The 13,312-nt window shown below is 38.3% G+C and overlaps 1 protein-coding gene and 1 long non-coding RNA gene across 4 annotated transcripts in view; both read left to right on the top strand.

Moving 5' to 3' along the window:
- NT5C2 (5'-nucleotidase, cytosolic II) overlaps positions 1-13,312 on the top strand; it is a 106,796-nt gene that overhangs the window by 63,438 nt on the left and 30,046 nt on the right. The gene's annotated exons all lie outside the window — the stretch shown is intronic.
- LOC105537802 lies at positions 10,418-11,854 on the top strand. The gene is made up of 2 exons (XR_001005779.1): positions 10,418-11,014; positions 11,810-11,854. It is a non-coding gene; the product is annotated as an uncharacterized LOC105537802 (long non-coding RNA).

Genomic DNA, 13,312 nt, shown 5'->3' with positions numbered 1-13,312 from the left:
AGAAAAAAAAAAAAAAAAATTACTTTAGACCTACAGAAGAGCTACAAAAATAATTTAGAGAGTTCTCCTTTCCTCTCTCCTATGGTAACATCTTGCTTGACCATAGTACAATTATAAAAACTGAGAAATTAACATTAGTACAGTATTATTAGTTGAACTACGGACTTTATTTTTCATCAGTTTTTCCACTAATGTCGTCTTTTTATTCTAGGATCCAGTGCCGAATCGCATATTGCATTTAGTTGTCTTATCTCCTTAGTCTCTTCTAATCTGTGATTGTTCCTAAGTCTTCTCTTTCATTGCTTTGACACTTTTTTTTTTTTTTTTTTTTTGAGACGAAGTTTTGCTCCTGTTTCCCAGGATGGAGTGCAGTAGCACAATCTCGGCTCACTGCAACCTCCACCTCCCAGGTTCAAGCAATTCTCCTGCCTCAGCCTCCCAAATAGCTGGGATTACAGGCATGCATCACCACACCCAGCTTATTTCTTGTATTTAGTAGAGACAGGGTTTCATCATGTTGATCAGGCTGGTCTCGAACTCCTGACCTCAGGTGATCCACCTGCCTCAGCCTCCCAAAGTGCTGGGATTATAGGCATGAGCCACCATGCCCGGCCAACACTTTTTTAAAAAATAAGAATTTTTTTTCTCTTTTGAGACAGTGTCTCACTCTGTTGCCCAGGCTGGAGTGCAGTGGTGCAATCATGGTTCACTGCAGCCTTAACCTCCCAGGCTTAGGTGATCCTCCCTTTTCAGCCTCCCAAGTAGCTGGAGATACAGGTGCAAGCCACCATGCCCTGATAACTTTTTTATTTTTCAGTAGTGACAGAATTTCACCATGTCACTCAGACTGGCCTGGAACTCCTGGGCTCAAGCGATCCACCTGCCTTGGCCTCCCAAAGTGCTGTGAGCCACTGCACCTGGTCTTGCTTTGAGACTTTTAAAGAGTACTGGCTAGGTATTTTGTAGAGTGTTCCACAATGTGGGTTTGTCTGCTTTGTGGTTCATAGAAAGCACCTTCTAGCTGTGTCCTCACATGGTGGAAGTGCTAAGGGGTCTCTCTTAGGCCTCTTTTATAAGGGCAGTAATCCCATTCACAAGTGCTCTGCCTTTGTAAAAGAGGGCACCAATCACTTCCCAGAGGCCTCACTTCCTGACACCATCATATTGATGATTAGATTTCAACATATGAACTTTGAAGGACACAAATATTGAGACCATAGAATGAACTGTAAAACTATCTGTCTAGCATAATCTGTGAATTGGCTATTCTGGCAAACAGTGTTTTGAGTGATATGTAATTACCTTACAGCATAGATAGATTACTAGTTTTCAGAGTTAGAATGTAGTGAAATTCTTAGAATACAGTGATCCTAGGATTGATGCTTCTGAAGTGTCTGCATAGGACATCACATGTCAAACATAACATCTCAAAGTCATGTTTTGGAATGGTGTGTTCATTGAGAGGTGGTTATTGGCTCATGATCCTTATCACACTGTACATTTGCCTAAATTTGTTCTGAGGAAACAGCTACATAGGGTTACCTCAAAGTTCTTTTTTCTTGTTTTCAGATGTGGGAAATACATATGACTTCTTTTTGGAAAGGATGAGGGGTGGGATTTAATCTTGGCAAATTGAGATATTTTCATAAGGAAACCGTGTTTTTGGTCTTCCTGAAGATGGCCACAGAAGACCTTCTTTGGGCAGAGGGGTTTTATTTTGATTTTTCAGCTTTTTCATGGTTCTATGAGTAGATAAGAAAGTTTACTTTGAATAATGATGTTTTGAGAATCCTGTTGTTTATGTTAAATGCTGGAGTTGATAGAATTAGTGGTAAATAATTATTTAAAACTTTGATGTCACTAATGAATGAGGAAGAGGGTAACAAGCAAAAATACTATGTGGACTGTAGGAATGTTAAACCGTATATATAATAATTCTAAACTTGTAATTTTTCAAAAGTTAATGATACAGACCTTTGGTAAAGGTGTTACTGGGGGCTGTGGGAGAGTTGGTTGTTGGGAGTTTGTTGAGAGTTGAGAGTAGTTTGTTAAAAGAGAAATTGATGGCCTTTCTTGTATTAAAATGTTTCTTATTTTGCTTACAGTTTGGTAGTCATTTATTTCCCCAATGAAGTATGTCACATAGTGTTCAGTAACATAATCCATTCTGATGGGAGCTTCATTATCTTCATCTCATCTAAATGCTGACCTAATACCAAAAATATTTTTCAGAGAAGATTCCTTTGTCACCAATTATCCCCATAATTGAAGCCAGCTATGTATTATTTGCAAGATTTCTATGTAAGACTAACATTTGTATATAGAACAGCAACAAAATATGTAAAAATCTTGTTTATTGACACAAGTAATTTTGCCTGGTTGTCTTGAACCTAAATCAGTATTAATCCTGAATCTGCTACCCATAGAATGCCAGTATTTGTATTTAGCTCCTTATGTTTGTATTATTGTAGATTAACACTTTATTTCTCTAATGAGATTATGTACATTAATTATGCTTTAACTACAGTTGACCCTTGAATAACACAGGAGTTAAAGGCATTGACTCCCATGCAATTGAAAACCCTTAACTCTTTCCACATTTAACTACTAATAGCCTATTTTTGACCAAATAGTTATTGATAACATAAACAGTTGACACATATTTTGTATATTGTATATATTATATACTATATTTTTACAAAAAATTAGCCACAAAAATTGTTAAGAAAAACATAAGGAAGAGAAAATACATTTACTATTCATCAAGTGGAAGTGGGTCATCATAAAGGTCTTCATTCTCATTATCTTCATGTTGAGTAGGTTGAGGAGGAAGAGGAAGAGACGGTGTTGGTCTTGCTGTCTCAGGGGCAGCAGAGGCAAAGGAGGTGGAGGATACAGGAGAGGAGGCAGGAGAGGTAGGCACACTTTTATTGTAAAAAGTCTGAAGGGCGGGGCACAGTGGCTCATGTCTGTAATCCCAACATTTTGGGAGGCCGAGGCAGGTGGATTGCTTGAAGCCAGGAGTTTGAGACTAGCCTAGGGAACCTAATGAGACCCAGTCTCTACAAAAACTTTTCAGAAATTAGCCAGACATCATGGTGTGTGCCTGTAGTTCCAGCTATTCCGGAGACTGAGACGGGAGGATCACTTGAGCCCAGGAGTTTGAGATTTCAATGAGCTGTGGTCATGGCACTGCACTTCCCCCTGGGTGATACATCAAGACCTTGTCTCCAAAAAAATAAAAATAAAAAATTCACATATAAGTGGACCTGCGCAGTTCAAACCCACATTATTCAAGTCAACTGTAGTTTGTCTACCGAGTACAGATGAGTTTATAAATGAAAGTCATGTTTAGAATCTAGATAGTACTGAACCATATGTATTAGCTTTACCACTGGCCAAGAGTGGACTGTTTTTTTTTTGTTTTGTTTTGTTTGTTTGTTTGTTTGTTTTTTAGACGGAGTCTCACTCTGTCCCCCAAGCTGCAGTGCAGTGGCATGATCTCCGCTCACTGCAACCTCCGCCTTCCGGGTTCAAGCGATTCTTCTGCCTCAGTCTCCTGAGTAGCTGGGACTACAGGCATACACTACCATGTCCTGTTAATTTTTGTATCTTTTGTAGAGATGGGGTTTCACCATATTGGCCAGGCTGGTCTCTAACTCCTGACCTTGTGATTCGTCTGCCTTGGCCTCCCAAAGTGCTGAGATTACAGATGTGAGTCACCACACCTGGCTAACAATGTTTTATATAAAAAGTACCTATCAAGCATATTTACAATTCCTCTTTCACACCAAGTTACTTTAGTGGCATTCTTTGCACATGATATGTATCAGGATTTGGCCCTTTGCATTTTGACTTCCTCTGCAGATACGTGTTTTTCTTTTCCCTTTTTTTGAGGCTTTTTCTCCCTTAATTAGACCTGTTGGGTGCTCTAGTTTCCCATTGTATTAAGTTGCTCTCATGTATATACTTTCTATACCCCAGAGTTTTCATTTGTGGTCCTTACTTGAGCACACAGTCTTTTTAGCCTTTTTATGGTTATGTGACCCACACAGATGGGTCAGGCTAACCCCAGGACCAAACAAGCTAAAAAAGATCTTGAAAGCCAATCTAAGATTAGGTCTTTGGACTTGGGAGAGAGCAAGAAAGTTGTTTTTAATCAAACTATGCCCCCTCCACAAAATGAAGGGATTAATCTATACTACTTCTGAATTTTGTTTCTTTGGTTTTATTTGAATAGACAGCTGCTAAAAATGTGTTGCTGAATTTGTTGTTACCAACAGTGGACAATAGAGTGAAAACAGAAAACAGAATTGGTATTTTTCAGGCTGTTCAGTGCTTGTTTTTTTCAAATGGCTAATAGGCACGAACAGACTAGTGATTTCTATTAGTATTGTTACTTAGTTTTACAATATTAAATCCAGAAATCTAGTTCTGAGACTTCAAATGAGAAATTCTTTTCCAAGTAAATGAGTGACATAAAGTCCTTAACATTACCTCCTCATGGTTACAGATCAGCATCTGATAGACTGCTAATCTGCAAAATGTGGTTTCTTCAAGAAGCAAAATGCTAGCCAGCAGCTGTTAAGTGAGAGTAATCTGAGTGTAAGAAGTCATTTTTTTTTCTTTCCATCATCTTTCCACGCCACCACAATGGTGCACATGAATGACTTGGCTGATGCCCTCAAGAGCATCAACAATGCCGAAAAGAGAGGCAAATGCCAGGTTCTTATGAGGCTGTGCTCCAAAGTTATTGTCCGGTTTTTTTACTGTGATGATGAAGCATGGTTACATTGGCAAATTGAAATCATTGATGATCACAGAGCTGGGAAAATTGTTGTGAACCTCACAGGCAGGCTAAACAAGTGTGGAGGGATAGATGAGCCCCAGATTTGATGTGCAACTCAAAGATCTAGAAAAATGGTAGAATAATCTGCTTCCATCCCACCAGTTTGGTTTCATTGTACTAACGATCTCAGCTGATATCATAGACCATGAAGAAGCAAGATGAAAACGCACAGGAGGGAAAATCCTAGGATTCTTTTTCTAGAGATATAATACATATTTATAAATAAAATGCCTCATGGAAAAAAAAACTGATTTTTTTTAAAAGGCAGAATAATTCTCTTTCTGTTAAATTATATTAAATATAATTTCATTAAATTTAATTATTGTATTATTAAATTACATATTATATATTAAATATAAGTCCCATACATTCCAACTAGTCTTATTGTTATCCTTACTCTAGAGGTTATGTGGTTGGAGGGAAAAACCTCAGAGTGTGGTAGACCTGGGTTGGATCCCAGTTCTGCCTTGTACTAGCTCTTGACCACCAGCATGTTAAGCTATGTCTCAGTTTCTTCATTTAATTTTTTAAAAGGCGGGGGGATGTGGTAGGGTTACACTTTTGGCATAAGGTTTAAATGCAATAGTGTACATAAAATGACTAGTGCAGTGACTAGTGTAGTCTTTGGTGATACCAGGGTATTAATACACCGAAACTTGAGCTGAAAGGGAAAAGAATCTAAGGAATAAGGAGAAAGATACCAATATTGACCTCATTTACACTTCTATATATTACAGAAAAACCTGGCATGCTTGGTAGATGGCAGTGGAATGTTTAATGCTCTGTTGTGTGTGTGTAAGTATTGCAAATGATCATGAACTTAATAGAAAGTTAAAGCTCTTTTCTGAGCAGCTCTTAATGACAGGGTATTTTGGCAACAGAGCATGTTTCCATGAGCATGTTTACCAGTGTGCTGAAGGAAATAGATTTTGGACAACAGGTCCTTCTTTAAATTAAAAACATATTTCTTTATGACAGAGGTGTCATTAATATGCTTCTAATAGATGCAAGGAGAGTTACTTGCCTTTTTGAAACAATAAGAAAGGTAGAAAGAAATAGTTAACTTTTATAGTTGCACGAAAGACTAAATGTGGTAAATTTCATGAAGTTAAGACAAAAAATTATACATGTAGAATTATTAAATTTCCAGAAGTCTTAACCCCAAGGAAGACTACAGCAACATATTAGTAGGGAGTGGGGGGATGAGTTGTTAATATGTATTTAAGCCCTTCAGAAATATAGAGTGACTCTTGGTTTAGGATTATGAAAATGTAGTATTTCTAACTTGACTCATTTGGGAAATCATAATGACTTCCCCGCCCCCCCCCCCCAATTACAAAGGCTTGAGTTTTTTGGCTCTTTTGTGAATCTTGTGCTTGGAAATCCAGAAGGAGGTACATTCCAGTTTTTTTTCCAGCTCCAGCACTATAGATTCTGTGCCATTTCAGTAAATCCAGCAATAAGCTCCTTATTTCTGTTATCATTTCAGAATCAGTGGATACCATGGCTAGTGTCCACTCCTTCTCTTTTCTCTGAGAAATTTTCAGGAGGATAAGAATGAACATTTGTTGAACATGTACTAGAAAATGTACTTTATGTACAATGTACCTTTTAATCCTCACCACAGCCTGCCGAGGTAGGGATTACTAGCAACATTGTACAAAAATGAGGCTAGGCATGATTGCTCACAGGGGTAATCCCAGTGCTTTGGGAGGTTGGAGAGCCCTTGGGCCCAGGAGTTGAAGATCCATCTGTGCAGCATAGTGAGACCTCATCTCTACAAAATAAATAAAGAGTAGCAGGGTGTGGTACAGCAAACCACCATGGCACATGTTTACCTGTGTAACAAACCTGCACATACTGCATGTGTACCCTGGAACTTAGAAAAAAAAAAAAAAAAAAAAGATTAGCTGTGTGTAGTAGTGCACGCCTGTAGTCCCAGCTACTTGGGAAGCAGAGGGAGGAGGATGGTGTTAGCCAAGGAATTTGAGGTTTTGGTGAGTTGTGATTGCACCTGTACCCTGGGCTATAGAGCGAGACCCTGTCTCAAACAAACAAAAAGTCAAAAAATCAAAAAGGCTACAGATAAAATGACCTACATATAGTGTAGGGGAAAGAAATGTCTTTCCTTCCCATCTTAAGTTCATGGCTGTAGCCGCTATAACAAAAGACAGATTAGTGAGAGAAAAGCATACAGATTAATTTAATATAAGTTTTTTGGGACACGGGAGCCTTCATAAGGAAATTAAGACCTGAAGAAATGAGTAAACCTGTGTATTTTCTGTGACAGGATTGATAAAGAAGTGGATAGTTGTAGAGAAGTATGATTGGACAAAAGGGGGTATGATCTAATGGTAATAAACTGGGAGGAATTTAGTAAGCTCTGTTCATTCAGAATCTTTGCTGCGTCCCTAGGTCTTCAGAGGTAAGGAGGTTCCTTTCCTCTTGGTGTAAGGAGGACACCTCTCAGATGAGAGTAGTATGACCTGCTTTAGGGGAAGGTGAGAAAAATTCTTCCTAGATTTTTTTTTTTTTGAGACGGAATCTTGCTCTCGCCCAGGCTGGAGTGCAGTGGCGCCATCTTGGCTCACTGCAAGCTCTGCCTTCCGGGTTCACGCCATTCTCCTGCCTCAGCCTCCTGAGTAGCTGGGACTACAGGCGCCCGCCACCGTGGCTGGCTAATTGTATTTTTAGTTGAGACGTGGTTTCACCGTGTTAGCCAGTATGGTCTCGATCTCCTGACCTCGTGATCTGGCTGCCTCAGCCTCCCAAAGTGCTAGGATTACAGGCGTGAGCCACCGCCGCCAGGCCAATTCTTCCTAGATTTTATGACTTGCTTTAGGGAAGAAGTGGGGTGGTGAGAGTGACCTTCCTACTTCTGCTGTTTTCTTAAATGCCAAGGTATCATATTTTGGGTTCAAATGTCCTAAACCCTGTCAATAACTAGCAACTGATTTGTTAAAACTCATAACTGGAATTTAAACTCAGGTCAGTTTCTATTTCTCATGCTGCTCCCAGCTTTCAGAACAGAAATTATCCAGTAACTGTAGATGAGATATCAATAAGAGAAAAACCTGTAAACAAAAGAGATCATCCTTAATTTTTCCCCCCAAATGAAAACCCTGCCTAGGGCAAAACTGCATCTTTCTTTTGCAGTTGAATTGTAATCTTTATCTTTAGAACACATAGTTAAAACATAGTTTCTCTTTTGCTTAATTTTTAGAAATAATCTTAAAGCTTCATTAAGTCTCAGGATTACTATGTAAGTACTGTATTAGAAATGTTGTTAGAATTATTATTATTATTATTTTGAGACAGAGTCTTGCCCTGTCACCTAGGCAGGAGTGCAGTGCGGTGATCTCAGTTCACTACAACCTCCTCCTTCCGGATTCAAGCGATTCTCACACCTCAGTCTCCCAAGTAGCTGGGATTACAGGCGTCCGCCACCATGCCTGACTAATTTTTGTATTTTTAGTAGAGACAGGGTCGGCCAGGCTGGTCCAGGCTGGTCTTGAACTCCTGACCTCAGGTAATCTGCCCTCCTCAGCCTCCCAAAGTGCTGGGATTACAGGCTTGAGCCATCGTGCCCCACCAAGAATTCTAAAATTAAACAGTGCATTTTTTTCTCTATTAAAAAATCTTAGGGGGATTGGAAATATATTTTAGGTTCCTCTCTTTTGAATTTTTCTGCCCTCCCCTCCTTTCTAGGCCATATTATTAGCCTCTGGGGAGTTATCCCAAACCTAAGCACTTGGCATTAACAAACCTAAAGTGTGGGAATGGTGACTGAATAAAGCTGTTAAGAGTACCAGGGAAGAAATTAAGACAAAGTGGCTCATGGTGTCAGTAAATCAGAGCATTATCTTGCTACTAGCAGAGGCATCTCAGGACCTTTGATCCCTGCCCTCTTGAACATAGTAGATGCACTCTGATCTTGTTTTATTGTTATTGGAATGGACTCAACTCACTTGACATTTAAGTGAACATTTTTTGGATGGTGTGTTTACTTGGACTAGAGTCCAGGGCACTCATCGTGTTTCTGTCAGCAATTGTATATCCTCACCAAACTTACTGGCATTGGAGGTGCTTAAATGGGTGAGAAAAACAATTTAAAGTAAGAAATATTATGCAGTATTGGTGTATTGTCACTACAGACATCTCAAGTCCAGCATTTTAAAAATTTATGGTACAATATATAGAATATAAAATTACCATTTTAAACCATTTTCAAATATACAATTCAGTGGCACTAAGCACATTCACAAAGTTGCACAATGCTCACCACTATCCATTTCCAGAACTTTTTCATCATCCCAAACAGAAACTCCATACCCATTAAGCAATAACTCCCCATTCCCTCCACCCCTCAGTCGCTAGTAACCTCTAATTTATTTTCTGTCTCTATGAATTTGTGTATTCTAGATATTTCATAAAAGTTAAATTGTACAATATTTGTTTTATGTCTGGCTTATTTCTTTTAGCATAATATTTTTCAAATTTGTCCATGTTATAGCATGTATTACCTTTTGAGACTGAATAATATTCTATTGTAGGTATATACCACATTTTGTTTATCTGTTCATCTGCTGATGGACGTTGGGATTGTCTCCACCTTTTGGCTGTTATGAATAGGCTGCTGTGAACATTGGTGTTTAAGCATCTGTTTGAGTTCCTGCTTCCTGCTTTCAGTTCTTTTGGGTATATACCCAGGAATGGAATTGCTGGATCGTAATGTAAGTCTATGTTTAGCTTTTTGAAGAACTGCCAAACTGTTTTCCACAGTGGCTGTAACATCTTACATCCCCACCAGCAATACATGAATGAGAGTTCCAATTTCTTCACATCTTGGCAATACTTATTTTCAGGTTTCTTGTTGTTGTTTGATAATACTTATCCTACTGGGTGTGAAGTTAAGGTATCTTATTATGGTTTTGATTTAATGTTTCTCTAATGGCTGGTGATATTAAGCATCATTTCATGTGTTTATTTAGTCATTTATATAACTTCTTTGGAGAAATGTCAGTTTTTTTAAATTAGGTTTTTTAAATAACTGGAGTTACATATTCTGCATATTAATCTTTATGTATTCTGGATATTAATCCCTCATCAGATACATGATTTGCAAATATTGTCTCTCATTCTATGGGTTTTCTTTTCCCTCTCTTGATCATGCCTTTTGAGGCACAAAAGTTTTTAATTTTCAAGTCCAGTTTATCTGTTTTTTTCTACTGTTGCCGGTGCTTTTGCTGTCATAGCTGTTAAATCATTCCCAAATCCAATATAAGGAAGATTTTCTGCCATGTTTTCTTCTAAGAGTTTTATAGTTTTAACTCCTATATTTAGGTCTGTGATCCATTTTGAGTTTACTTCTTTTCTTTTCTTTCTTTCTTTTTTTTTTTTGAGACAGGGTCTCTGTCATCCAGGCTGGAGTGCAGTGATGCGATCTCAGCTCACTGCAACCTCCACCTCCCAGGCTCAAGTGATTCTCCCATTTCAGCCTCCCAAGTAGCTGGGACTACAGGCTTGTGCCATCATGCCTGGCTAATTTTTAAATTTTTTTGTAGAAACGGGGTTTCACCATGTTGCCCAGGCTGGTCGCTAATTCCTGGACTCAAGCAGTCCACCAGTCTTAGCCTCCCAAAGTGCTAGGATTACAGGCGTAAGACTGCAACTGGCCATGCCTTTTTTTTGTTTAATGAAACCAATGACAAGGTAAAGGTCAGTGTTTGTGCTTTAGCATTTCTTCTTAAAGAAAGATGAAACTCTTCATAATAGTGATGAATTAAGATGGAAGATTAGCTGAGTTGAACTTACTATGGATAGTGTGTAAACCAGTTGCATCTATTTGAAGTTCTTACTGTGACGAGTGGTCTCTAAGGAATGTATTTGTTGAAAAGTCTTTGGTACAAACCAAGAAAGGTAACCTTTATCAAAAAGACCAAATAAATTCTCATTGTCCTAGTTCATGAAATAATACTCAGGGCATGCACCTCACAACTTAGAAAATGCGCGTTACCTCACCCTACTGGCTTCCATATTACACGTGCAAGAGATATTTGTATGAGAGAATGAGTGCTTCTAAGTCAGTGAAACCTACCAACCTATATATACCCTCTGACTTTTTTTTTTTGGAGACAAAAATTTGCTCTTGTTGCCCAGGCTGAAGTGCAGTGGCGCAATCTCAGCTCACCTCAACCTCTGCCTCCTGGATTCAAACGATTCTCCTGCCTCAGCCTTCTGAATAGCTGGGATTACAGGCTTGCACCACCATGCCCGGCTAATTTTGTATTTTTAGTAGAGATGGGGTTTCTCCATGTTGGTCAGGCTGGTCTCGAACTCCCGACCTCAGGTGACCCACCCATCTCGGCTTCCCAAAGTGCTGGGATTACAGGCATGAGCCACCACGCCTGGCCCTCTGACTTATTCTTGAGAGATTTATCGGTTTGTGAATGGGTCAAAAGCATACAACTGAAGATTAAAGAACAGAAAAATAGGTGTAGTTTGACTTAAGAATGCATTAATGATCTCCCTTAGTGATCTTTTTTCTTAAGAGTTTTTGGACTTTTGCCCTCCCCCACAAACAGGGTAGAGTAAGAGAATAAGCCGAGTATTTAAACGGAGAAACTAGGGTAACAGATAAAAAGAAAAAAAAAAAATCCCTCTCCAGAAAGAGATGATCCCTTAAAAAAAAAAGATAACTGTGGTTAATAAAATTATTAATAAAAAGAAATTAGAAAACATTCATAAAACTAAACAAAGTAAAAATCTAATCAGAGTATATTATGAGGACCCAACCTCTAAAGGAGATTTGTGATGATGAAATGTGATAATTTTGTCCATCTCTACAAAAAAAATGCAAAAATTAGTTGAGCGTGGTGCACGTCTATAATCCAAGCTACTCTGGAGGCTGAGGCGGGAGAATTGCTTGATCCTGGGAGGTGGAGGTTGCACTGAGCCGAGATTGTGCCACTGCACTCCAGCCCGGGCTACAGAATGAGACCTATCTAAAAAAAAAAAAAAAAAAGGAAAAGAAATGTGATAATTTCATGCCACATTCATTGAATTGTATCAGCGTTCTGATTAGCATAAACTGAAGTTGACAAAGCCTATGGTGAATAGATTTGCATAGCTGGTAGGTTCATTCTTTATAGTTTTAACTATGAAGCAATAAACGATTAATAGACTCTAAAGACTACTGTGATATAGGATTTATACTTTACTTTTTTTCCAAAAGGCATTTGAGGTGACTTGCAAAATTAAGCACATATAAAATGGGGCAAAGGACTAATTTTTTTAAATAAAGCACATAAGAAAATATGCTTCCAAATAGATGTTATCCTTCATATAGTTACCTTATTAAGGAAAACTTACTCCAATATTGCTTGCTTAGACATTTTAGGAATTCTTTTGGAATTGTTTTCAGAGCCAGCTTATAAACTCAAAACCTGCTTTATTGTTTTACATAGTCATACTTTTTTTTAAACCCAGCTCGTTTTCCCCATTTATTCGTTAGTTGCTCCAAATAACCCTCACCTCCAATTAAATTCATCACCTGTTGAGGAACAAACATGTGCCACCAGGGAGGATGTCTAGAATAATGTGCCGTAGACTCTAAAAGTAATTTGAAAATAAGAATTCTCAATGTTTTGAGTAGTGGTTGCAATACTAGAATAAATACATATTGCTTCTGGATAAATACAGTTGCTTCTGCATATTGTTTGTTGTTGTTGTTGTTGTTTTGAGACAGATTCTTGCTCTGTCACCCAGGCTGCAGCACAGTGGTGCAATTGTAGTTTACTATAACCTTGAACTACTTGGCTCAAGTGATCCTCTTACCTCAAACTCCTGAATAGCAAGGACTATAGGTGTATGCCACCATGGCTGGCTAATTTTTAAATTTTTTGTAGAGACAGGGCCTTGCTATGTTGCCGAGTTGGATCTTGAACTGCTGGGCTCAAGCAGTCCTCCTACCCCAGCCCCCAAAAGTGCTAAGACTGTTGATGTGAGCCATCACACCCAGCCTGGGAGTGATTGTTTTGAATGGGTGAAGGCTCATTTCGATGTGTAAGTTCTATTATGTTTGTTTTTAAACAGACATTATTAGTCATATATCATAATACAGTTTGATTATTTTCATTTCAGAATTCCATTTTTGTTTCTGTTATTTTGAGATAATTGTCTTTTAGAGAGAGACAGCTTAATTTGGAGCAAATCCATTGATTGTTAGGTAAAAATACTTGTCATTTGTAGTTTGTTTCTTTAACTGAACTAAGCTTTATTTAAACTAAGCTACTTTTGGTGTCATCCCTTATTTAAAAATTTTCTCAGTGGTTACACTGTTTTATTTTCTTTAGCCCAATATACCACCTATCTCTTGCTCTGATTTCCTAAGAATATTAATACCTGATAATAATAACCAGTACTATCTTACCAAAAGAACAATGCTGTTGGTAGAACAGGTTT

The sequence above is a fragment of the Mandrillus leucophaeus genome, unplaced genomic scaffold (assembly GCF_000951045.1).
Source record: "Mandrillus leucophaeus isolate KB7577 unplaced genomic scaffold, Mleu.le_1.0 Scaffold18, whole genome shotgun sequence".
Classification (NCBI taxonomy): domain Eukaryota; kingdom Metazoa; phylum Chordata; class Mammalia; order Primates; family Cercopithecidae; genus Mandrillus; species Mandrillus leucophaeus.
This window is presented reverse-complemented; position numbering and strand designations above follow the sequence as displayed.